The sequence below is a fragment of the Anas platyrhynchos genome, chromosome 2 (genome assembly GCF_047663525.1).
Source record: "Anas platyrhynchos isolate ZD024472 breed Pekin duck chromosome 2, IASCAAS_PekinDuck_T2T, whole genome shotgun sequence".
Taxonomy (NCBI): Eukaryota; Metazoa; Chordata; class Aves; order Anseriformes; family Anatidae; genus Anas; species Anas platyrhynchos.
Genome location: NC_092588.1, coordinates 77,845,173 through 77,872,140, shown reverse-complemented (window position 1 = coordinate 77,872,140; position 26,968 = coordinate 77,845,173). Strand labels below are relative to the sequence as shown.

The 26,968-nt window shown below is 44.3% G+C and overlaps 2 long non-coding RNA genes across 3 annotated transcripts; both read right to left on the bottom strand.

Annotated features, from left to right (window-relative positions):
- Positions 1–229: 229 nt before the first annotated feature.
- Positions 230–12,460, bottom strand: LOC106019567 (uncharacterized). Of its 2 annotated transcripts, none has more exons than XR_001194478.5 (6): positions 12,339–12,460; positions 8,000–8,168; positions 6,404–6,532; positions 5,118–5,268; positions 3,537–3,695; positions 230–3,371 (listed from the first exon to the last, which is right to left on the bottom strand). It is a non-coding gene; the product is annotated as an uncharacterized lncRNA (long non-coding RNA). The 2 variants fall into 2 exon arrangements; XR_003495468.3 differs by having other exon boundaries at positions 5,118–5,224.
- Positions 12,461–22,224: 9,764 nt separating this feature from the next.
- Positions 22,225–26,438, bottom strand: LOC140001727 (uncharacterized). The gene is made up of 2 exons (XR_011807232.1): positions 26,272–26,438; positions 22,225–25,643 (listed from the first exon to the last, which is right to left on the bottom strand). It is a non-coding gene; the product is annotated as an uncharacterized lncRNA (long non-coding RNA).
- Positions 26,439–26,968: the final 530 nt, after the last annotated feature.

The following is a 26,968-nucleotide window of genomic DNA, read 5'->3' as shown; positions in this document are numbered from 1 at the left end:
CCGGGGGAGGGACCGGGAGGGAGCGGGGGCGGCCCCGGGGGGGGCTCCGCGCCGCCCCCCGGCGGGGCCAGGGCCGGCGGAGCGGGGCGAGCATGGTGCCGGGGGCGGTGCGCCCTGGCCGGTGCACTGCGGCTGCGGCTGGGGCGCTGCGAGGGGGGAGGAGGAGGAGGAGCGGCCCGGGGGGGGATGAAGAAGGGGGTACGGGGAGAGGGGGGGGTCGCTGAGAGCCGCGGTTGCCCCCTCCAGCAGGCCGCGGTGCAACGTAAGGGAAAAAAAAATAAAAATAAAATAAAAAATGCACGTAGATAATTGCCAGCAGCTCGCCTTAGCTGCGGCGGAGTCGTTTCTGAGGTGTGAAGGTTACTTTCGTGTTCGGCTCAATTCGCTTCAGCACCTAAGCGCCTCAGACTATTTGCATCGTGGAGAGCAGCCCGTGCATTACCGAGCAGTTATTTATTTCTTTCTTTATTTGAGACAACAGATCAATACGCACTTGTACATATGAACATGGTTAGCGAGCAGAAAATACTCGGGTGCATTAGTAGCAGGTTGGCATCGTTGCTGGATATAAATGGAAGAGCAAGTCGGTGGTGGACATCCATTTACCTGATTCAGTCTCCGCAAGCCAGTACACCGTTAACTCCTTGTCTGTCCTTCCCTTCAGCTCCTTTTCTTGCACAGGACACCAGAAAGGCCACCCCACTGCCATGGGCTCCAGATCCCTTCCACGTGGCTTCCCTCAGCCCCACTCTGACACCCCAATACCCACAGCCCACCCAGGGATGCGTCTCACACTTATTTGACCACTCCTTGCTGAAACAGCCCTGTTACCCCTACCCAGGGAGGTCTCCTCCTTTCTCCTCCCAACAACTGGCCAGCTGGACGTGCTAGCACATCCTCACACCACACTTTCAAGAATTGCTGTTTTGGGCATTTTTATACCCACTACCCAACATTTTTTGCATAAACCAAACTCCTTCATTCATGAATGAGAGTGCAGAGCTCAACTTAAGGTTGCTCCTTTCTTCCATAACAGGGTCAGTTCTTCTGTTGCCGAAGGAAATTTGGTCAGCTCGACCTGATTTCTTCTTGGCAAGTGCACGTTAATGGTTACTTATCTCTTTTGTCCTTCTGCCTGTTTGCCGGCGATTTGGCTGTTTTTACTAGGGCCTTTCTGGGAAGAAAACGTCTGCCTGGGCTACGTTTATTATTATTATTATTATTATTATATACTTTTATTTTAAATGCTCTTTTCAAAGAGAGGCCCCACTCTTGCTCGTTTGCACCAACACGTTCCTTGGTCGTCCTCTCTGAGCTCAACGTTTCCAGCATCCTTTGAGCATTTCTCTCAGCTCCCTCCCCTGAAGGCCAGCCAGCCCCTTGATTTGAGCACCTCTAAATTACCCAAATGATTTCGCACCTTGTTCTCTCCTAGTCGGGGCTGAAATCCTTTTCCCTTGTCATTGATGTGCGCTATGGCAATCACCTGATAACAAGCAACATCTTTTAGTAAAGACTGGTGCTAAAAAGGCATCAGGCACCCCGAGCCTTCTCAGCATCAGTCAGTAGCTTTCTCTCTCTGATGACTAATCCACTTTCCTTTGACTTCCTCTTACCACTGATGTACTTACTGAATGATTTCTCATGGCTTGCCATGCTCTCGTTAGTTGTATTTCTTGCATCGGCTTTTCTCCGTTTGTCCCTGCGTGCTCTTGCTATCCGGTACTTCTTTGCTTATCCTGTAGAAGCCTGACCTAGTTTCCCCATGCTTCCTTTTGGGAACTCGTGTTTTAGCCGGATCGGTTGCTCACTACCCTTCCTACATCTCTTCTGCAATGGGACAGGTCTTCCAGCACTTCCCTGGTACCACTAACTCTCTTCCCACAAAGGGCAAGGCCTGTAGTTGGCAAGGAGAAATGCAAGGGGACTTTGGGAACGGAGGTCAAATTATAGCTTTGAGAAGTTTGACTAAAAGCAAAGAACAGAAAACATTTGGAAGAGCTAAGAGGGAAAAGAAAAGGCCTCAGAGGAAGAGACAGGAGCAATGTGAACGAGCAGAAACAGAACCCGTAGAAACAAAATAAAATCATCCAGTGCAATGAAATGCACATAATGAGCAGTGACAGCCATTACTCCAGCTGACCAAACATCTTCATCCCAAACACCTCTTCTGGGCTACTCCTACATCCTGTGATTTTGTTTGGAACTGAAAATTTCAGAAGTGGTATATTCTTGGGAGTTACACGTTTTTACACGGTAGTTTTCCCACCCTTGAAACAGTGATCCTCCAGAGACTCTTCCTGGGTAAAGAGGGTTGAGGACAAACCAAGGAAAGAAAATACATTTCTAGTAGCTAAGAAATGTTTTTGATAAAAAAGTAGTACTGAGGTAGTACTTCACTGAAAAAAATATCTTTCAAATAACAGAAGGGTCATTACGTGTTCTGGTGAAAATTGATTTTGATTTGAATAGGAAAATGAAAACATCTTGAGAGGAACATCCACATTTTGAAGGGAATGCTCCACTGCATGGTGGAGCCTACACATGAATAAATGCTGAAGTTGAGATTACAGAGCCAGGCCTTCCCTTCCTGAGACGCTACCTCTCACAATAAAGCATGGCTTCTAAACCAGTGCCTCTCTGACCCCCAACAGCAGATGTAGCATCTTTGGGGCGCCTCTTTGTTAGAAGATGATGCAGATAGCCCCGATGCAGAGCGGCCTCAGCTCCGGGGCAGTGTGTCCCAATGCTGGAAAATGGGGAGCGCTGCTCCGACCAGAGCAAGCCTCCTGTTGCACAGCTAGCATCCTGCCTCTTGGCACCATGCCACGGCTCGGAGGATTTAGAGCCAGGATCCAGACAAATATCATCATGTTCGCAGAGAGGAGGAAAAAAACAAGGTTCCTTAGCCTTGGTGATGACATTTCCAGATTCTTGGAAGGCCAGCCATGGCACTTTGAAGAGCTCCTGGCACAAATTCCCGTTTTATATAGAATTTGCAACAACCTCATCCCACATAATAACAACCCTGGCTATATTTTACCGTTTTATGGGATGCATGCTTGGTTGCCTTTTTTATCTAAAGGAATCCTATACCGTAGAGGTGAAGTTATGACAATGTGATAAATCAAAGCTACTTGGTGCAAAGACTGATTAATAAAATAGGCTATTGGAATGCAGACTATTTGTGTAATGGAGAAAAATACGATGAGTTCATAGGATCATTGGATAATTCAGGTTGGAAGGGATCAGGAAGCCTCTGTTCTTACCTCCACTTGATGGGGGGAATGGCTATGGGATCAGATAAGGGCACACAGGGCTTTATCCAGGAATTTTTCAGTTCAGGAGGTCAAGGCAGTATTGCAAGGGCTCTGTGTGGGGCAAGATTAACAGAAAGAAGGATGAATGAATTGAAAATGGTAAAATGGGCTATGCCATTTGTAGAACAGGCGCACAAGCCTCCGATCCTGGGGCTGAACCAAAGACACCCAACTTTCACCATTCTTCCCGCGTCAGCAAATATTAGTGAAACTCACTGGCAAAGCGTCCTGTCCCTCCCTGCTGCTGATCCAAACAGGAGATGACAACCCATTACTTGCACCATTCAGGCTGCTGGCAAAGGTCTGTCCCTGTGCAGGGAGGTGTGCAGCGAAGGAAGGCCTCCCATCTTCTGTCCGCTGGGGATGTTTGTTAACCTAAAACCAGATAAAATTGCCCATGCAGTAACTATTGGAAAAGATCGTGAATGTTGCAAAGTCAAGCAACCTGGTGTTGCTAAATGCTGCAACGAAGATTGTTTGGGCAATGTTAATTTGTGTCCCAAATCTCGTGCATATGCATTCTGATGAAACATTTAATTACATGTGCGTTATGATGCAACCTATACTTAAGTGATCGTTTTTTTTGCAGGTCCCCTGATTTTTTCAGTCACACACACACACAAATAATCATTAAAAATATATATATATATATGACCACTTAAGAAGCCTTGATTCTCAGCAAGAATTAGGCACTTAAAATCCCTTTGAGACTCTGGGTCTTAATGAGGAGCAATTCAATATTTTGTTTTCTCTTCATACAGTATAGAGCCCCATGACTTATTTAATGCACTATCTTCAAACCCTGCTCTCAAGAACTAATGATTAATGTCCTCATGGGCTTCTTTATAATTTTCCCTGTGAAGTATCCACGTGTTTCACAAACATTAATGCATTTATTTTCACTCTATCTCCATAAGATGATGGTTATTATTACCTTCCTTTCTTGATGGGAAGCCCAGAGACAGATGGGTTAAGGTGAAAACCATGAAGTTTTGTGTGCCTAACTCACAGCTCCCAGCAGTTTAGCATTCTTGAGCATGGTGCAGCATTTTGTATTTTCAAAGCACAACTCCTCTTGGCAACCGTGAATATGCAGTGCTTTTGTAAATCAGATTCCAGAGTCTCAAGGCACGCACTCATAAACTGAGACAAAAGCAACTGGAATAACATCAAATGGGGCTTGGAGGAAGGGAGAGAAACCTGACATCACTTCTGGGCAAAATGATGGAGCAGCCAATGCAGCACTTGATTAATAAAGAATTAAAACTGGGTAAGATAATTAGAGACAGCTAACCTGGATTTATGAAAAAGAAACCTTGCCACGCTACCATTTTTTTAATGAGGTTGTGAATTTGGTTAATGAAGATAGTCCCGATGTACAATATTAGTGACTGCAGCGTAAGAAAGATAAACCCAAGGCGGCTCTACCCTACTTGGTCCAGGTTGCTCTCTTCTAGACAGAGGGGTGCCACCAGAAGAGCTGACCTCCATCGGCTTCTTGTAGCCATTTCCTTGCTAGAAATTACTTCCCCTTCAGTCTGCCTACAGAACAGCTCCTGCCTTCACCCCCTACTTCACAGTAGGGTAAAAAAAGCTAAGTTCACTCTAACCAGCTATTTAAACTGTGTAAGCTTGTCAGGAGAATTTTCCTCGAGGGGAACTGAGGAGCCAGCTCAGACACTTCTACACCTGTCAGCAGTCATCCAGCTGACTTTCTAAATGATGAATTTAATTCTCGGGAGAAGCAGTGACACACCTCGACTCTCCTTGCAGCCTCCCACCCCGTTTGTGATTCACCTCTGCAATAAATGAGGCAGGGTCGCACAGGGAGCAGCCTCCTTCACGGTAAAGTGACCCACATGCAAAGCAGGTCTGTCCTGTTCACTGAACGAGGCAAGTGCTCTCTGCAAAAAGCAGCAGGTAGTCATGTAATTAAAGGCTTTCATCCCTGTAAGAACACAAATATTATATGCATTATATATATATATATGTGTAACATACACAGTATGTGAACACAGACACACAGAGGCCAAATTAGCTCTACACAAGCTGTTTTACCCTGTGTAGTTCCTGAATTTCAAGTGACTGATTTTGCATTCTTCATGGCATTTTAATTTGGGCTTTTTCTCTGTGCATATATGTTAAAACAATGTAAAAAAAAAACAAAGAGTGCTTACACAAGACAAGTTACACAGTGTGTATAATTTTTAGACACGAATGCTTTAATGGAACTTAGGGAAATCAAGTAGGAATTAAGTGAGTCCAGTGGCTTTTTTATTTTTAACAGATCTTCAAGTACTAGGACTAAATAAATTAAATTAAATGAACAATTGAATTAAATGAAATTAAATGCAGTCTTCAAGACTGCTTTTTTTCCTGCTTTGAAGGACCAAAGTTTCCAACAGCATTAAGTCTACACTCCCTTGGTCTTGAGATTGTAGTCAAACATCTGATGTTGAAAATCACCAAGTGCAAATATATTGTATATATTTTCTGCATCCTCCTCTAAGGCTGCTGACAGATCCTTAACAGAAATACCGAGACTGGAATAGTAATCCTTAGTTCAGGAGCAGGATGGGTGCATTTTCACCTTATAAAGAGAATCGCAGCCTGCTACATGCAGATGGTTACTGCCACTTTTACAGTACAACTCAATTTTTAAAGGGAATGCAAAAAACAAGCAGCACCTAGGATACTCCATGAGGACTTCCAGAGGAGAGGAATCAGTATACCCCGAGGAAACTCAGTGACTCAAAGCGCAGCCCTCAGACAGACAAATTACACCTTGCATGCAGGCTAACTGTGCAAGTGTGTGTATGTGCTACAGAAAATAACCAAACAAATGTAAGGACGGCAGCTCAAAGCCTAATTGCCTCAAATGTATTAATCACTAGGATCCAACCTTGCAGGACTAAACCAGAATATTTAGTAAGAATAGAACATATAATCAAGAAACTCATTTGCACATGAAATATTTCCCTTTGATTTTTTCTTTTTTATTATACCTGAATAAGAGAGATGCTCAATGGAGAGTGTTTCTTTCCATGCCTGCTCCCGTAGTGTACATGCAAGCTCCCACTCACCTGTTGTCCAAACAGTTTCGCCGTGCATCCCTGGGTGGTAAGTGAGCTCCAAGGTACAGCAGCAAGACCAGAGCCTATTCTGTCCTTCAATGCTGGCCCAAACGGGGCATCACCCACACAGTGGAGGGGCTGAGAAGGGTAAAAAGAAATTATTTTTTATCTTAATTAGACAGTCACCGAGACATGTGATGTTGAGCAGGGAGCTTGTCCATGAGTTTGTGCCCACGGTGGACCCCGTGTTGCACACAGTAACTGCCCTGTGGGATGGGAGGGGATGCTGCCTGAGATATGAGTGCCCTGAGAACAGCGAGGGATCATGATACTGAAGGTACAGTTGTCCTAAATCTGGGTTTCTGGATCCTACCTTTGGATCCTTTCTTGGATCCATGCTTTGCTAAACAATGTGGGACAGTATCTCCAAATCTGCTGTTAATCACAAGCTCATCTGACAGGGAAGGAAAATCCACTTTCAAGAGCTGTAACTATCAAAGGAGGATAATTGAGCAACTAATACCTGACCCTAAAAAGCATTTCTGGTGTGACTAGCCATTGCTGCAAACACAGGCTTTGAGAAAGTGATAGCAAAAAACAATTCCTGTCCTCTACAACACTGGCTATCTTGGAATAAAAGGCAACATTCCCCGCTACAACAGGGACAAAAAGCAAGATCCTCGATCCTATCCATCCATCTGTTCATGCATTATCTGGCATTCACCGCTGCTGTACCCTAAATCTCAGGCAGGAATTACTGGGATACCGAGTGCAGACCTTGCTAAATTTGACCTGCCCAAGCAGGATACTCTCATTGCCCACCCACAGAGGACACCTGCCCCAGTGGCCCACAGCTCAGCTTGTGGTTTGGGTTCTCCTCAATAAAGCCTTTCAAAAATCTCCAGAGCAGCATATTCTCTTTTCTCCGCATACAAACCAAGCATGACTGTGCACATATGGTTTAAGAGGGAAATAAGAGCATTAATTAGCTCAAGTCAGAGAAAGAGCATGTTGATTTTGCTCAAGAAAATTGTTATGAAATACTGCCATATATGAAATTGTTATGAAAACTGCCATAAAAACAAAAGGGAAGGGAAGGTGGGGAAAAAAATCATAGCATGGTATTTAATATTTTGGTTATATCTTCTATCAACATTTAAAGATTCAAGAGAAAAGAGGCTTGCATTGCTAGAGTGAAATAGCTTGCAGCTACTTAGAATCCAGACCACCTTGTGCAAATACGGCTCTGCAGCGTGGTCAGCCCAGCAGACTTTGTCTTTCCAGGCCTAAACACTGGTTTATTTATTTATTTTTGGCCTGAACATATGCAGCCTAAAGTCAAGGAGCCCGTGAGCTTCTGAAATGAATAAAACAGAAGGGAGGAGGGTTCATCCAAAGTGCTCTGTGTTTTACACCACTGGAGCCCTAGAGCCTGCTGTGCCTGAAGCAAAGGGTGAAGCTGCAACCAGTTTTGCTCAGGACCAGGTTGGATGCAGCCAGCATGTGCAGCTCACCAGGATGTTTGCTCACCCAATGTGCCCATTCAAGGTGAGGGCCCTCGGCCCTACCAAGTGTGTTGCACCAAATGGCCCTCTGTAGACTTACCCCAGCCTTTTCTGCTCCCCACTGATGCTGCTGTGCCTGGGGAGCCCAAAAATACAGCAGCCGGCCAGAAAAAGGCAAATTCCTCTGCAGCTAGAGGCATCTGGTTAGAAACATATTGCTAGGAGGGAACAGCTGCCAGCAGCAGCCAGAGGAAAATGAGAGGTTACACCTGGAGAGAGAAGAAATGCTGTGAGTGGGGAGTCAGCTGGGAAACAATTCCTGGCTTGGGGAGGCTTGGCTTAAAAAATAAATAGATAAATAAATAAATAAATAAAGGAAGGAAGGAAACAGTAAATTGTAAGCAATACTGTGAAGAAACAAACTTGGTATAAGATGACAGGGGAAAGGGAAATTAAACTTTCATTCCCACCAGGTTTCTGTTTGTGGGTAAAAGACAAAAGGACAGAGGACAAGAGGCGAGTGCTGCAGCTTTTGCTGCGGCCTTTCCTTGCTTCTCCATGGTACCCACTCAGCTGGTCCACTGCAGGTTGGCCAGCAGAACAGGCAACATCAGCAGCCTTGATCGTCAGCGAGGAGTCTGGTTTTTGCTAGGAAACGTGCATTTCTCTTTGGACATGCCAGGGTTTCTGCCTTCTTTCTCAGGAAGAAATGAACTGGGCAACGGGTTAAAAGTAACAAGCATTTAAAAAACAGCCTGTACGGGTGACTGCAGATGTTGTAAATTGTTCCCACTTGTGACCTTGCCGTGGGAGAACATGAAAGGCCTCCACACCAGTGTCGTGGCTGTTTGGAAGGAGATAGGAAATGAGCCAAACCTATCTTGGCAGCAGCCGTGCGTGTCTCGCAGCTTAGCTGCCCTGCCAAAATACCCCAGGCAGGACGTTGCTGATGTCCAGTTCCCTTCCATAGGGATCAAGTGTTCCTGGCCAGAGGGATTTTGACAAAAGACTTGTATGTTTATTAGCTTTAATACTATTTCTGGTCTTTAGGCAGGAGGGACACTGTTAGGCTGTCTTCACAGTGGTATCTGTGATCTCCTGACTCGGTGACAAGCAATTATTCTCACCATTCACATCACTGGCTCCTTGTTATCTTTGAAACCTTACCTGTAGCAGGTGACTAACTGGTGCCCAGTTCAGCTTCTCCTCTGCAGCATTCTTGGTTGTGTTCCCCGTGCCTGTGGCCCCCCTACAACGCCCCCATTTCTGGCACTAACAACCCACCGACACGGGATGAAGATGGATCTGTATAATTATGCAGCAGTTCTCTCTTAACCTCTCTCAATTATTTTTAAAAGCATGTTGCTATGGGAAAACGCTCCTGGAGTCAGTTATTTTAATTTTTAATTCTTAGCTGCTTAAACCCATCCTTCCACTATTTTCCACTCAGAGGACAAACTTTTACCCAGTTAGTTAATGCAGATGCTAATTATGTTGTTCACTTTGCCAGGAATGAAGTGCCCTGCCCACAACTCAGACAGTGCAAATCAGTGCAGCGCTTATCGAGTGGTAGCTGACACTAAAAAAGGAAGAAGTTTATAGGTAGCGAGTTTTAAACCTTAGGACCAAATTTATTTTCCTCGTTTTTATTACAGGTGGACAAAGTAAGCACGGTACAAAGCTCATCGCTATTTCTCTTAAAAACACAAATAGAAGAGCAGAGTCCAAGCTGGATGAAGTTCAGAGGCTGCTGTTTTCATTACGTGAATTTACCTAAAACTCCTGTGAACTTGAAATCAGACTTCTCTGCTGCCTTTTTTCTTTTCATTGCACGAGGTGCAGACTCCTGAGCTGTGACAGATATTAGGCATCTGTATTCCTCTCATTTTTGGGGTTGGCTGCTACTATCATGGAAAACATTAGTATCAGCTTCACCTTTTTGCAAAACAATCAGCATTTGGTTTGGCTGAACAAAAAATATTTTGGAATGGACCTCAGTGACCTTCTGCAAATTGATAGCTGGCTTGCAACAGGCAAAGCTGAGTCATCAGTTGCACGAGGTTGAGGTCCAACCCATATATCTGTAGCCTATCATGCATTTCCAGTGCAATTGGCTGTGTGACATTCTCGGGTTTTAAAACAGCTTTGAAGAGCCTTTGATCACATTTAGATTGGGCAGTTTACATTATATGTGATACCTGGGAGGAGGTGAATTTAGGCATCTACTCTGCAGAATTTGGGTTCTCCTGGTCTGTATGCAGCAAAATAATTCAGTTCCTCAGAGGGATGAAAATTCTCATGCCATCCAGATTCACACTCTTCTGGTGGATTTGATCCATCAGGGCACTGGAGCGAACAAGAAATTCACCTTTTTTTTTTTTATTAACATGCCCATTCCTTGTAGGGTTTGTGACAAGGTTGTGATGAAGTCCACAATACTTGCAACTTCCTTTTAAAATCTAATCCAATATCACAGAGAAATTTAAGCCCTTCAGGTGTGGAAGGAATGTACCATCAATTTTGCTGTACATTTTAGGGTCTTTGCTGAACTTCTGAACCTCCTTCAACCTCTCACATCAAGCACAGTGCAATAAAACTGAGAAAGTCAACTGTTTCATAGCTGGCAGGATATTTCGCTGGGAAGAAGGGTGCAAGTTATGTAATGCTTCATGTCCCAAAATGTTACCTCTCCTCTAAACGTGTAATTTAGTTTTGTTTCCAGATTCTATTAACATAGTTAAGAGTACCCCCTGAGTCAGTATCTTCTGTAACAGTTTCCTAGTATGCCAAGTTTTGGGCTTACAGCCTTCTCTGACAGCCTGATTGCAAAGCCTGCTGCATGCTGCCATTTCACAAGAAGCATCATAATATCTCAGTAATTGGTAAGTCTTAGCTTTAGCAAGAATAATACAGATCCTGTAACCATTTTCTATAAGCCAGGGAATGCTACATGAGCATTCATGCTGTTACCCACTACAGCAGGCACAGAACCACTTGTACTTTATTAAAAAGTGCTGCAATTTTGCCAACTACAGTTCAGTTCTTTTTCCTTTTTCTTTCTTTCCTTTTTTTTTTTTTTCCCCTGAAACTTTTCTTGTGGCTTTAAGAGCCGTGGCTTCCATTATCTCATTCTAAACAAATGAGGTTGAGTATTTGTTGCTACCATTTGAAACACTGGTGTCACAGGCTGCTTGTACACAAAGCAGCTGAATAGTTTCAAGTCTACATCTCCACTTAAAGATGTATTTTCATCTTGTTCAGCATAATGACTTTGCAGTGCAAAGTTTGTTTGTTTTAGCAACATAAAGTGTGGTGTTTAATATATCAGGACTTTGCCATTTTCCTTTTTCTCCCTGAAACTCTGAAAACTTAACATATCACTGACTTTCTTTGTTCTCTTCAAGGAATCTCCTTTGTTTTGTGGGGTCATGCGAAAGCCCAGCACCTCCAGAATTTCTCTTTGAAGATGTGAGCATTCTTTGTCCCCCAGAGAAGGAAAACAGCAATGGTGAAAGCCTTTTCTGGGCACTTAGCTACAAGTAATTTACACCTGAAATCTGTACAGTTAGAGAAACAAAGTCTGCTGTTACCCTTTTCTTAATAATGGCATCACTGCTGAAAAAAAAAAAAAATAAAAAAAAAAATCCAACCAGGGCAAGCAGAGACAAAAACCATGTTTTCCAGAACTATTGGTGTAGCAAGGCATAAATTATGGCTGCTGAAGTACCTCAAAAACTCCAAAAGGCAATTAGCATTTGATTCTAATTGTTGGTGGTGGGAAGCATCGCGAGCAATATCCAATCCCCCCTTGCCTTTTCAGCACCTAGTTTAACTGCCATATAGGTGCCTGAAGTTAGGAGCCTAATATACCTCTGCAGCTAAGGGTAAGAGCTGGACATCTCCAGAGAGGTCTGCATAGCATAGCAGGCTATGTGCCTTACGTTAGTTGTTGCATGTCTGTCCATAGGAACCCCTTTCAATCAGCTATGTCAGCATAGCTAGCCTTAAAATACAAGTCTTTCTTTTTTAAACAGGAGAGCTGGGCAGATGACAGGTCTTTTCTCCTCACCTTGGACCTGTGGGGAGAAAATTGGCTATGGCTGCTCACCCAGGAACGTGCTACAGGAGAAGAGGAAACAGCACATTGAGAAAGGTCTTGCTTGAGTGTGGAGCCCAGGTTCACGGAGACAATTTTTAGGGAGGGATGAAAGGCATCAGAGCATGCTCTAGGGATGTTCAGCTTGGCCTGTGCTGCTTATAGACAGCTGATACTCCAGGGAGGATTTGCCCTCAATCCCTCTGAGGCTATCAGAAGACTTACACCCCTTAGGAACTGATGAAAACAAGTTTTTAAGAGCTTCTGGAGAGGGTGTGAAAAGTAACATTCAACTATTTAACCGTGTGCCCTTCCAGATAACAACACAAGAGGATACACCTACCTTCCTGCTCACAGAGATGTTGTGACGGTGGGTTTTCAGTCCCCATACACTGTGTGTCAAGAGTCAATGTGCTGAATGACCTTGCTTCTCCACTAGAGAGCCCACACACAGGAACAAATGGGATGCTCTTACTTCTAGGTAACTAATATATGTTAATTAACGGGATCCATCTGTGAAATCCTGCTTGTGACCCGATGTGAAAATGATTCAGTAATGCCAGCTATTGTGCTGGGGGTACATATCATGCAGATATTCAACACCTTGGTTGTTTTCCAGGCAATTGTAACCATTATTTATTTATTTCTGAGAGGGTAAAACGTGTCAATTGACTAAATTCTCCATCGTAATTTTAACTTTCAATCCCCAGGGCTGGAGCAATTACTTTTCCTTTTCCTTTGATATCCAATGCCCTCCAGCTGGGTGGTAGATTAGCAGACACAGGTGCTAAATTTAGTAGAATTAGTGCACATAAGCACTAATTAAACTAGTCACAGCAGCCACTGCCTTCACCAGGAATGCCTTCCAGGCATCCCCTTAAAAGAAAACATGAGAATTTACAGGCTTCCTAAGGAGCTGTGCTAGGAACAGGGGCTTGCTGACTGTAATCCTTGATTTAGCTACACGGTGTGGAGCACCACTTCCCCTGTATTATCTCATCCAGAAGGGTCAGGGCCAGCCTGGAGATGTTCACAGCCTGGGAACACAGCTGCCCTCAGCTGTCCTGAGGGAGAGGTAGCGTGGCACTTGAGTTTTGAGCTACTTGGATATAAGATCTGGACCACCTTGCATCTGAAAGCATCGTTCTGTGCTGCAGCTGAAAGAGCAGCAGCATGGCACAGTCCAGCAGCCCCTGCCTCTTTCTTTTCCAGTCACTCAGTATGCAAACTGAAAAGACAATTTCTCTGACTGTGACTGCTGCAGATGTAGGTGGGGGTCACTGTGTTTGAGTGAAGCCATCTTTATTTTTTTTTATTTCCCATGAAACACAGTAAAAATGAAAATTCTCTGAGTAATTTCCTCCTTGACTTGCACAAAAGCAATGACATTCCCTTCAAATGATGCCTTTTAGTGACACCATGGAAACCTCAGGTTTTTTAAAGTATTTGAAAAGCATAATTCACTGGGAATCACTGAACAACTCTACTGGAGTGCCAGGAAAGAGAATTCAGCTTGTTCTCCTTGAACGTGAAAATAAAGACCTTAAAACAAATGCCTCCAACAAACAAAACCCCTTAGTCTGGAGTTGTACTCAGCTGAAGTGAAATTCATGCCTGGTAATAATCTACCACAAAATGTACCAATTAAGTCCTGGTTGAGTCCTCAGAATAGGTCTTCAAGATGCATATGTTTTGTGCTGATCCTCTCCACAGGAGTGAACCGTGCTCCAAGCTCTGTTTGCCTGCTGAAACAAAGAGAAAGCCAGCAAGGCTTCCTGCAGGTCCCAGGCTTATACTCTCACAGCTCACTCAAACTGCTGGCATTTTGTTGAATCATTAAGGCATGGGTATAAATGCATTTTGGAGTTTCCATTTAAATGCTTTATCAGGGTTTTGGTGTACTAAGTGGCTGTGTGTTTTAATTGTTTGGTTGTGTTAAGCATTCTGGTTTATCGTGTGCCTTTGCCACACACAAAGAAAGGCAGCACAACCATTTTGACCTTGTAAACCACTAAGCCTAAGCAGTCAGCAGGAGCAGAAAAGAGCTTTTAAGTCACCAGTATCAACAGCCAACTGTAATACAACAGAGATACCGTTAAAACAGGTGAGATGAAAACAAGGTGAGTAGACAGAGCAGCGTCCCCACAGACAGTAGTATTTCGTGCAAACATATGAGTGAGCTGGTACTGTTTGCCTGAAACCTAGGAAGTTAGCTTAAATGATAAGCAGAGCTTACTAGTTCCGTACAAGTTAACGTATAAATTGAGCTCAACAGATCAGACTTTGAATATCGCTGCCATCTTCCTTTGCATTTGGGGAGATGGAGAAAATCTTGAAACAAGAGGGAAAGGAACCCCATGTAACACTTACTTGGAGCTGTAATTTAAAACAATCTTGTCTATTTTATCCCATGATGCAGACCCCACTGTAGCAGACCCCTTGACTTCTGGCTGAACTCATGTTTTACCATCCCCACGTGTTACTGGGCTTCTGTTTCATGAGAGCTGTCTTCTGAGCTAATTAGTGCGTGGTAACGAGTTGGGGAACATTTAGGTGACATCCATTTTCTGACACAGATAGTAATTAAAGGTGTAAAATTTCAACAGCAAGGTTAAAAACGTGGATAAATTGCCACAAGCCAAAACACATGCTAATAATATATTTCTCTATTATGCCACGCACACAGCTACCAAAGAAACCTCACTGCACCACTCTAGTTATTATTACCATGTTACCTGGGCTGCAAGAGTTCATGCAAAGGTAATACATTTGCATTCAAAGAGTAACTGTCCCACCATTTCGTGTCATACACCCCCAAGGCCTGAATTATGGAGAGAGTAACAGGAAGCAGCCCGGCAAGCAATGACTTGCAAAGGTCCAACACTATGGTGGTGCTATGTATGACAAGAATCCTTTGCGACTGAAGGCTTTGGGACTGGTAGTACCAGGGGACAGCAGACAAGTCTCTCCTCAGCCACTTGTTTTCCTAAAGTTTCCCTCTGAAAGTCAAGAACAGCCAAAGTCAAGAGTTGTAGTTGAACAAAACGTTCTTCCAGGCCCCATTAGCACTCACAAACCACTCATGGAGACTCTGTAACAGGTACAGTGGTTGCAAAGTATGTAGACATATGAAACTCCAGTAAAACACCCTGGGTATACATGTACTGTGCTGTACTGCCCATTTTTATAAACCCAGTAACGAGTGTCTCAGAGGCAGCCAATAAAGCCCAATCACTCTACCCAAACATCCCAAATCCCAAAGGTCATCTAGTCTGATCACTAGTGGGATGCAGAAACGACACAGCTAAAAATGAACTAGGGTCCCAAAGCGTTACTATTAAAATTTTGATTATTTTGATAATGCCATTTATTCTGTGAGTTTTCATGTTCCCTGCTGGAGATCTAAAACACACCCCTCTCCTCCGGCCCTCCCACTTCTAGAAGGAAAATGTTTGGTAGAGGTGGGCAAAGAAAGGCTGGACAACATTTATTTTTCAAGATACAATATAGTGATCACTCAGGAACAATACAGTTTGCTTCCTCCTCTGTTAGAGACTGTGCTGCCTCTGCAGTGTTTTCCATCAGGCCAAGCGCCACTCCCCTTGCTCATGTCAAATAGATGATTTGGAGTGAGCTATGTGGTAAGGAACTGACATCGTAAGGTAGGATCAGGGACTGAGGGTGGGAATGGAAATACCAGCCCTTCTGTAAGGTAGCAAAGGTCCCTACCCATTAAGCTACCTGAGCAGCCTTCAATTTTAGATTTAAAACACAACCCGCCACCAGTGGGTTTAATAACCTTATTATTCACAGAAAAATGGTGCAGGGCAGGTGCATTCCTCTGCCAAAAAAGCTCTCTTAGACCACAGGGCACCTACTCCTGTTCTTTTATTAATTTCAACAGTGTGATATTTCACCTAAGCCAGGTGCATCCTCCAAGGTTGCTGTTAATTTTTTCCCCCATCACGGCCACGTGCACTTGAGACCTGCCATTTGCATGCGCCGTGGCAGATGTTCCCCTGCTTCTGTCATTTCTCGGCAGGCCGCTTGCTCTCGGCTGGCAGGAGTCTCATCATAAATGTTACTCACAGACATCTGGTATATTAAGAACAGTTTTTTAAAAGATAAAATTTCTAAACTTTTTTTTTTTTTTTTTTTAAAAACTCTAGCTATCTAGCCTAAACTGTCACAAAATGGAGCATGCAATAGCTTGTTCTGCCATAGAAACAATCTGTAACATCTGACTATAAGTCCACGGTAAACGAACGCAGAGGAGCTTCCTGGCCCACATGTCAAATTCCGGGAGCTACTACACCCCGGAGTGAGTACCTCTCTGATATTTAAAGGATCATCAATATCATTGAATCCAAAGAGATGGAGTTTCTAACTTCCCTTGACAGTATGCAACCTAAGTGTAGTTAAAAATATGGACAGTGGGTTTTCAAGCGCGGGGTAATGCAGTGCCAGCAATTTAAGGCTTGTGCTGTTGCACACAGAAGCTGCACACTGGGCAGTTTTCGTTTTCAGTCCTGAAGGTACAACTATGAGATTTATAGGAGATGACAAAAGTGATTTTGACCTGCTGTCCTTTCTGCGACTAGTGCTCTTGCCCTTCATGCTGTTGATCTTGATGAACGTTTGCAACACGAGGAGGCTGGGAATAATATAGATGCTGCAGTGGCACCACCCTCACCTGAGCAGCTCACTTTCAAATAAGAGAACTCTTGTCCATTGAAGCAGCTGCACTGTTACCCTTCCTCCAAAGCATACCCTCCATGCACCCACTTGTATATGTAATTTAGCATTAGACACGTCTTGACAATAAACTATTTACTTTGTATGTCCCTTGGCACATAAGACTTTTTTTTGTTGTTTTAAACTAAAGTAAGTAGCCCCACAGATGGTGGAATTACAGGCATCTATTTTTTTCCGTGTGGATTCTGTGATGCAAAGGGACCAGTTTTTCAGCTGGTCCCACAGTAAGGATGCTAATGCAATCTTTCTTGCTTATCTATCATAATTTCCTTAAAACTTACAGAAATCTCACATCATTGATATCTCAAGCGCCTCTATAAAATTAGAATGAAATTTGCCAATAAATCCAAGAATAATTGTGTAGGGAGACAAACAGATGACTTGTCTGTGTAAGCTTTGCTTATCTTAAGAAACCAGGCTACAAAAATGACAAACGAATACAACAAAGACAGCAGAGGCAGCCTCCCTCTCCCCCAGGTCTGTAAGCAACTACATCCTTCCTTCTGATAAAGAGAGGTAGTGTTTGTCCCAAAGGAAAGGAAGAAAACACAATGTGAAAACCAGCCTGCATAGGAAGTACTCCTCACAGGCTTTAAAAAAAAGCACAGCAATTCCGAGTTCTTTCTCTCACCCTTTGAAAACACTTTTTCCTCTGAGGAATAACTCAGCCTGCTGAATAAAAGCCCTCAGGCCAGCGTGCTCACACACTGCTGGATGCCATCAGACAGCAGCAAGAAGCAGCATTGCCCCCAGAGCCTCACAGCCACCACGGGGCTGCTGGCTGGAGGGCTTTGCACACCGGAGCCCTTTGGCCAACTCAAAAGCAAGCAGGATCCATGCAGGAGCATGAGTTTCAACGTGGAGCCGTTTGGCCTTTCAGAGCCTGTGAATTACTCCTTGGGGGCAGGAGGAGCAGCCAAGGGGCAGCGTGAAAGCCTGCTGGAGCAGGAAACTCAATACCAGAGCCTCTGGCCAGGCTGGGCTGCAGCAGGTGGCAATTATTTTTTGTAAATGAGGTGCTCTCTCTCTCTTGGCAAACCAGCAAACAGTTCAACAGCAGTAAAGGTGTAGAAACCAGTTTAACAGCAATGAAATCCATCCTTCACGGGAAACTCCCGTGTACCAGAGAAGAGGAGAGTAAAAATAAAAGCAACCAGTGGAGGAATGCAGGTTTTGTTTGTTTTTTGATTACTGATTTGCATCGAAACTACTTATCTTGCTGGTATTTTCTCCTGCTATGCCCTCCTTGCTTGCATTCCAGGGGCAGAACTGATGCTGTTTTCTCTGTCCCAACTCTTGGCACCATCCCCGAGGCCGTGATGACAGTGTCCTGCCCTGCGGCCACCTACGAGCATGAGATCCCATCTCACCAGCTTGCCACCATGCCCTGAAGCAGGCTTTGCCCAGCTGCAGGGCTCTGGCTGTGCTCAGTATCTTCAGTCAGAATAAAGCAAGGGAGCTGTGTGAAAAGCTGACGGTTCAGGTGGACAAGGCTGAAGGAGAATTGGACCCCATACTGGCCCTTACTTTGTGACAGGCATTGACGGGGATAACTCTGGGGTGCGTATTTCCCCACAGCCAAGAAGCTGCTCCACTGCTGAGAGGAGCTCCCTGTGCTGTAAAAGTTTTGAAGTCCCTTAAAACCACTCTGAAATCAAATTCCTGCTCCTTTTACAGGCTGAGCTTTGTTTTTTCTTTCCCACTTCTAACATTCTTCATCTGTAGTTGGGAGAAGACTGAAAAAAAGGCTACGACAGGAAAAAAATGGCTGTGCAGAGATGAACCTCAGCAATGTAATCTTTCTATGTCAGTGAAAACTTACCCTCCTCTTTTGTTATTTGGATAATAAACCCTTCACAAGGCTTACGCTACCTGGCAACCAGCAACGAAACAAGAGTTTCTGCTGGCTCTGGCCACCGCTCTGCTTTGTGCTGGTCTGTAGACCAGTATGAGCTCAGCATCCTAATCTGGTCTAGGTGAGGGCTCCACTACCCCTTCTTCTTGCCTGCCTTATTAAATCCCATGTCAGGCATGGCTCTCGTGAGCAGAGCCCCACTGTGCAGATCTCAGGCAGGCTGCTGAGCCAGTCGTGCATGTAATTTCTCACCTGCACTGGATCCTGAATAGGGCAGCAGCCTGCCTCTTTTCTCTGGCAGGCTTTAGTCTGCAAGTAGGGCACAGTAAACTGAGAAGCTGCTGAGAATCGGTATTGCTTTCACGTTCCTGTTCCATCCTGTGGTTAATCAATGTTAAACTCGCTGACACTGTAATGCAGCATCCAGGCCCTGGACGATCACAGAATCACAGAAGGGTTGAGGTAGGAAGGGACCTCTGGAGGTAACCTGCTCCAACCCCCTGCTCCAGCAGGGCCACATCCAGGCAGCTTTTGAAGATCTCCAAGGAGGAAGACTCCACGACCTCTCAGGGCAACCTATTCCAGGTTGCTGCAATAAGCTGTAAGTATTGATAAGCTGTAAGTATTTACACTGGCACAGACAAAGTCATAGTCATAAGTCCCATTATCCAAAAGCGTCAATCTACATGCAAAAGCCTGGAACTACAATTATCCACTAGACCTTAATGGGACTAAAGGTTAATAATACCCTGATGTTAAACGTTTCCACAGATTTGCAATTTATATCCTACGTTTCCCTGCAATTTAACCTGAGCTCCTTGACTTCCTGATTTACTGCAGTATTGCCAAGTTACAGAAACTAAAGGCTGTGAAGAAACGCCATAAGAGGAGAAAATGAGCTTAACATTTTGGGAACTCCCTTTACGTCAAAGCAGATTTTTTTCTCATACAAAAACCAATAACTCTTCTAAAGATCTGCTTCTTCTCCCAGTTACACCAAGCACACAGGCCAGTTAGATCTAGACCACACATCTCTAAGCTGAGTCCCTTAAAACTTAGCACGGAGAAAAGCTCTGAACTTCCTGCTGCAAGAGCAAAAATCACAGAGCAATTGCACAAGGTTGTCAGCTCCAGCACGGTGCTGTCAGCGAGCCTACCAAACCACCAGTGAGAGCACAGAGCAACTTCTCCAGGCTTTTAGCAACTGATGGATCTCATAGGGCACGAGGGCAGCAGAACATGCGGCTGAGTGGGAAGGGCAGAAGTGAAATCTGCATTCTTCCCCTCCCTCGGGATTTTCTTTACTCCTAAGCTTACAGATAAAATAGGGGAGAGGACCACATTTTTCAAACCTAGGCAGCTTGGTGGAGATTAATGCTCAATCTCTGACTGCAGTTGAAAGGAAACAAAAAGGATTTATACGGAACAAGATGAAGATAAATGCAAAAAACATGTCATAATACTGTAAGATGAATGAATGGGCTGGCCTCTCGGAACAGCGTGCTCAGTATGGCTTATCTAAAAAACAGCTGTTGAATAACCAAAAGTTTTTGAGAAGGGAGTAACAGAGGAAAGGCTTAGAGAGGCTCGGGTTAAAGTGATTAAAACCCACAACTTTCTTGCTATAAGGACAAGCTAGAAATAGGAGATGAAAAAAAAATAAATAAATGATGAATGAATCAAAGTGTAGAAATTCTGTTCTCCTTAACTAGCAGCAGCAAGGGGACCACTGATGGCTCTGGAAGATAATGCCCCACAAACTATGAGAGAGGGTGAACACGAAGGGCAAGGAGCTGTCTGCCCTGGGATGCTGGCAAGCACAGCAGAATTCAGAGATGGGACAATTTATGAGGCTACTGAGAGTCAAGGCACAAGTAATTAGGCATATTTAAGAGATTAAGCTGTATGCCTCAGGCCAGCCTGCAGTCACTGGGGGTTGGGTGGGACTGGGGATGGATTACAGAACAGTGCTCTCATGCAGCCTTTGGCACAGGTGCTCTTGGGGAGAGGGTGCTGGAGCTTACAGGTGTACTACCCATCTCAGGTGAGAGTCTCTGTAAGGATGGAGCCCTTGCAGTTCACATACACACTAGTAGGACTCTTAGAGGCTTGCTTCAGAGACCAGACCATTTATTAAGGTAGCTAGCCTAAAAGGCCTTGGCTTCTATTAATATTTGAGCGACAATATCCTAGAAAAAAAATCAAGACCTTGGCCATTTCCTCTCCTGTTCTTCTGTGGACATTAATTTGATTCATGGGATTCAGCTTCTGAATACAAGCTAGTGCTTTAGGATTCAATTCTTGTTCACCGACAGCTTTGGGATACAGCAGCCACAGGCGTTAGCTTCGCCCCGGTCTCCTTAGAGCATTGTGGTTTTCTTCACAAAGGAGCAATAATCAGCTCCTGGATGCCTTCTGCAAGAGGCCTGGTAGCACACTGCAGAGCTGCTCTGCATGGGCCACTCCTCACGTGGGCACGCTCAGCTTGGTTTCACCCAAATCTCTGCAAATGGCATGCCGAGCTCCTCGGTTAATGCAGCCACTCTTTGTGTATCAGCTGTCTCCATTAGAAAACAATTAGGCCCTGATCTTTTTTTATCTTTATGATCTCTGATGGGGGAAAATTATCCTGTCAATTAGCTGCTGATGCTGCACCAGCAGCTTTTTACTTGAAGCCCCAGATAGACAAGTCAGGCCCGTTTTGGTCATTGTTAATCAATAAGCCTTGGAGTACAATGTCAGAGAAACCCGTGTTCTCTCAAAAGTAGCACTAATAACATCGGCTGAGCTAAAATAAGATTTCCAATAGATTTAATGAGACACCTTGAAATTAATTGCAGTATATTCCAAACCTTATTTCAAGCTTCACCATGAAAGAGGTACCCTTAACCAAACATATGCCAAGGGTGATAACTGTAATCAAGGAAAAGCTGATTAAGGCCACCATGTTTTGAAAGATTGTAAGACCACTGTTTATTTTACAAAGCAGCAACAATAAGGACAGTGATAAATTGCTATAATTACAGTACCTCAACCACTAGATGCAACGTGTTCTGTTAAAAAAAAATAAAATATGGATTTTTCCATCTGCAACTGGGCAGGGTGCTCTGCAGTGCAAGCATTAGCAGCATCGGTAAAGATCGGCCAGGAGCGAGCCAGTGTCCTTGGCTGCAGATGAGCCAGGCCACCAGGAAGGAACGTGTCTGCACCGGGGTAAGTGAGGGCAGAAATCGACTGGAATGAGAATTTCAGCTTTCTCTTTGCCACTGCTCTATTAGTGGTTTTTGTTATTGAAGCCAGGAATTCCCAAGTGTGCACAGAAAGAAGATCCTATTCATTTTAAGCATCTCACATCTGACTAACTCACTTTGTAATCTAAAATTAGGGACTCCCAGAGGAATATAATCTCTTCTGGTCTTCTTTTCTGCTGATGTAATACTATTTGATCATAAGAAGTCACACAAAGGCATCAAGCCCATTATAGCAATTATTTGCTTCAGGTTCACCTTTAGCTTCTCTGACTCTTCCTCGTTAGTCAGCTGTGAGATCAGTTCAATGTGTCAATGGCATCAGGTGTTGCATCATTTGCTAAAGAGGGACAGCAAGAAGGAATGAGAAATGGTTTACTGGAGTTTGCATCTTTTATTTTATTTTATTTTTTTAAAGAGGTAGAACAAAGGTTAGCTACAACCAGACAGAAGGCCCTGTGTATACCCTCGTTGCATATATACCATGCATCATCTGTGTCCACATGGATACCCATATATTGTTCTCTGTCCATTGCACAGTTCTTTTCATTTTGGAAACCACAGCATTTCTCAAATGGTGTTGCAATACATGGCATTTTACATTATCCCAGAGTACATCTTGCAAATTAAAAACATAGTAATTTTTGGAGACAGCGAGATGTTGGAACAAAGAACAAAGAATGCCAGGCTCTTCCCTGTAGGACATATGTCTCACAGGAGCCCTGTTAAGATACCCACCTTATTTCCTGAATTTCAGTCACTAGACTGAAGGGGTCTGAAGTGACTGAAGTCACTAGCCCCTAGCAGGGGCTAGCTGTGGGACATGGCTCTAGGCAGGGAAAGCATTGAGGGGTGCATGAGGCAGTGGGGAGGGAGGGAGGGAGGGAGGTTGATACAACTCAGCTCTGCATCCCTCCGTGCTTGGGACCTGGGGAAGAATGCCTAAAGCTCTAGACATGGGAGGCTTTCCTTCAGCTCTACCTGGAGCTCCTGGGTTGGCCCACGCAGCTTCTGTAGGGGAAGATGAGGCACCTTCAGGTCTCTCTATCATATTAGAGTAGACCCCCGCCTCCAAACCCAACACTCCCTGAAACAAATTTCCTGTACGCTCTTTCAAGCTCACTCCTAGCCCACAGGGCCACAATGTCACCTTGTCCAACAGAGTCTCTGCTTAACATGCTGAAGGCTAGAGAGGTTTGAACAGAGATGTGTTAGCTCTTAGTGGCATAACAAATATCCAGATAAACGAGATCTCAGGCATGTGGGTTTATCTTCAGGTCCTAATGCTTGCCGTTTTTTCCCCCAGCTCTATCAAGTCGTTACAATAACTGATTTTATATCTTCCTACAGTTTCAGGACACTGCTGCCAGTAACAACACAACTACAGAGGACTGCAGACAGAGCTGCCATACATAAGCTGCCCGACACCTTGCACACAAAAGCACAATTGTTGGGCCCTTTCTGCAGGGTGAGGGTGACAGAAGCTGCTTGTTTAATGTTCTGTGTAAAATGATCCAACACCTTTATTTTTAAAGCAGTCCCAGCACCCTCCTCTGTAAAATAGGAATGTCCCATTCATTAGCGGAAAAGCCCTTCTGCCAAAAGATGCATGTTTGGCACTTTCTGAAAATGCACCGTCCTTGGCCAAACTACGCTGCACGTGCACCAGCCCAGCAGAAAAACCCTGCCAAGCAGCAGTGGGAAGGCCCCTTGTGGGACTCCCCTTGCAGCTGCAGTGAGCCAGGCACACAGCTGCCTGTCTTTCTGCACCTAGCTGCTTTCTTCCCCTCTAACAGTCCAGGGGAAAAAATCAATTCCATGTGAAGAAAAAAAAAAATAAATAAAAAATAAAAACAAGGCCAAAGGACCACGAACAGAATTTGGTTCACCTAATCAGCAGCCATTCAATATTTTGTTTTGTTCTTATCAAAGCTCAGCACGTGGTCCTCAGCTTTCACGCAGTGTCCAGCCCCTGTGGCGAGGACAGAATTCATCTTTTCCTCGTGGCTTCATACACACCATGTGCCACTACAGCATCTGAGTGCTTTGGGAGAATTAATAAACATGCAATCCCCTCAGAAATGCTGTATTGCCCTCGTTTTACAGAAAGGCAACTGATGCACAGGAAGACGTAGCTTTCCAGAGAGGTCAAAATTATGCATTCAGAGCACATCCTGCTAATTTTTGTTTAAATTTTGAGGGTTGAGTGTTTCAAATGAGACTGCAGGAAGGCACACCTAGACCTTCAGACGGGAGCAGCTGATGGCTGCAGGAGCATCTGCAGCACCTCACAGGAGCTCCATGGCCTAGGCTGGGAAGGGATTCCCTTTCTCTCAGAGAAAGACTTCTTTTTCCATTCTCCCGATGCCTGCCTGCCTCACCGTGTGCCTTCTAGCTTCTGCTGTTAGTGAATAAGAGGTAGAAAACAGATCCAGGGTAAATGGGAAAGAATGGAAGGGAGCTAGAAGGCACCTAGTCTACTCCCTTTGATGCAGAAATAGCTGGCCCTTCCTTGTCCTATATGACAGTCTCACACTCTGATTCCTTCATCTCTCCAAGTAATATTTTTGCTGTTTGCAGAACTGTTTGCAAAATCTTCACATAGTCTAACCTCTGTCCCCTTCACATAGCTTCATCTTTTTGTCCTACCCACTTGTGGGCAGACAGAGCAGGTAATGTCCCTCTCCTTTGAAGGTATCAGCCTCTTTCCACAGTTCCACCTTCCCACCAGAGCAGATCTGCTTCGTGCATTCACGGTCTTGCCAGAAATGCAGTGTGTGATCACATAAATAATTGTGTCCACAGTGTATGGGGCTGGGATGAAAGGAGAAGCAAATTAAGACTCAGCAGGCATCCCTGACGCTTGTGTCACCTAACCATGCCTTTGTCACCCACCATTACAGTGCTCTTTTAGCATAATTCTTCATAAGTCTGTTTACATAGATACATACTTCAGTAAACACTGCACAAGTACAGAAACTGATGCAATAGGTATCACTAGAGCAGCCAAACAGCATGAATCTGGTGACAGCCCTTCCCAAAAATGTAACCAGAGTATTGTTTGAAGTTCTACAACCCAGTCTTTGATGCTTCAAGCACATACTTCCTGCAATACATTTAAACAAACACCCAATTAAATTTATCAGCCACTGACGTTTGTGTGTTTGATGTTGATTAGCAACTCTGCATTAAATTAAAATTTCTGTCCAAAGTATTCCACCACATGACTGGCCACAAAACAACCGCCCAGAGGCAATTACGCTTTTTTAATCCTGCCTCATTTCTCAAAACAGAGCAGAGGATGGTGGGAGGCTCTCTCTGGGGGCAAGCATTTACAGCTGGCATGAGCAGAGCTCCTCAGAGAGGAGAGAAGATCTTAACTGATGGTGGATAAAGGTGCTACTCCTTGGATCCAGCATGGCTGGTACCATCTGGTGCTGCTTGAGAGACAGCCTGGAGACGTTCAGCCAGCACGATGCTCCTCTGGCAGGAGTTTAAGAGTTCAGCAGAAAAATAATCATTACTCAAGGTGAATTTTATGAATGCTGGATAGTAAGGAACAGCTTGCAAAACCGATCCTTAACTCAGCTGCCCCAAGGCTCCCTGCCACTACTGTATGTTTCTTCAGCTGCAAAATGAAATAGCAACAAGTTCCCCTCCGCGAGGCTCTGCTCGGTGGATGTTGATTGCTTCATCCTGCTGGGGACGGGGCTTGCTGCAAGGACTCTACTTCTGCCTGGAGAGCCACGTTTGGTTGTGTGAGGGCGTATGCTCAGGTTATTAAAAGCACCTATCAGGCCAGAGTGTACATGTGTTAGGGATGAGAGAGGATAATTATTTTTTTCAAGTGTAATTGTATAGAAAGAGAAATCATTTATGTAATTCATCATGCTCAAATGAAGCTGAGTTTGGCCTGGAAAACAAAGCCAACAAAACCCCTAGAGCTTGTGTGCACAGTCTATACTTGGTCTTCATAGGTATTTACATTCTATGATACAGTTTGAAAAGTTTGCACTAGCAATTTGTTTGCCCCAGAGTCATGCCAAGCACTTAACCCCTTCACACTTATCTCAGCAAGAACCTTCCTAATTCTGCACACACAGAAAATAGTATATATTCCAAATTCCCTCAGTTAGAGCAGATGAGCATTCCATTTTTATTAGTACAGACTGATTTCGTTAATAGTAAAGAGCCTGAGGGTACAAGCTGTAAAGGGAAAGCAAGATAAAAAACACATCTTTTAACAACATATATTGGAAAATCCTCATATGCATCTCAAAATATTTCACTGCTGTTCATAAAATGTGTTCTCCCACATTTCACATCTAGGGGTGTTTACAACAACAACAAAAATAAATTTTGACTGTTGAATGCTGAGAAATTCATCTTAAAAAATAAATAAAAGAGAAAGGTGCTACCTTTCCACCTCTGTGCTGGTCTTGCTTATTGGTACCCATTGGGTATCTTGCAGATACTGCAGGAAGAACAAAACAAAACACGCCACACACACTGCAAAGAAAAAATTAAGCTCAGTACTGAAACAATTCACAAGTGAATGCAGTGCAAAATAGTCACCCTGAACAGCTAATAGGAGTCCTGTCATCAGGACTATTTAGTACTGGATTGGCCAAAATACCAGAGTATGTAACACTACCTGCCCACCCTGCCAGTCTCCATCTTCCACAGACAAGGCAAAATGAACCTAAACAAAGAGCCTATTCTCTCTTTAGTTATTCTCAAGACAGAAAACTGCCCAGTTATAAAGGTACTGGGAGTTTTGTGAATGTACTCCAGTACTGAATTTAGTCCATTGTTGTTCCAGAAAATAAACCCATTTCCTTTTTTTTTTTTTCTTCCCTCAGCAGGAAGCCAGAGAGTCCTCAGCATGATGCTCCACTGGGAATAACGTCAGTTTTCTCCCACACTAGTTTGTCCTGAGGTCTTGTCATTTTGCTGCTGTGGCCCTCTGGCAGGCACAGATCAGCACCGAGATGGCCCTACAACAACAGATTTCCCTCGGTCATGTACCATGAAGCACATGTGGGTCTAAAGCATTGCTGGGAGTGATGTTAAAATTCAGCCTTTCATGCCCCATGGCCACTACTCCCCTCCCAC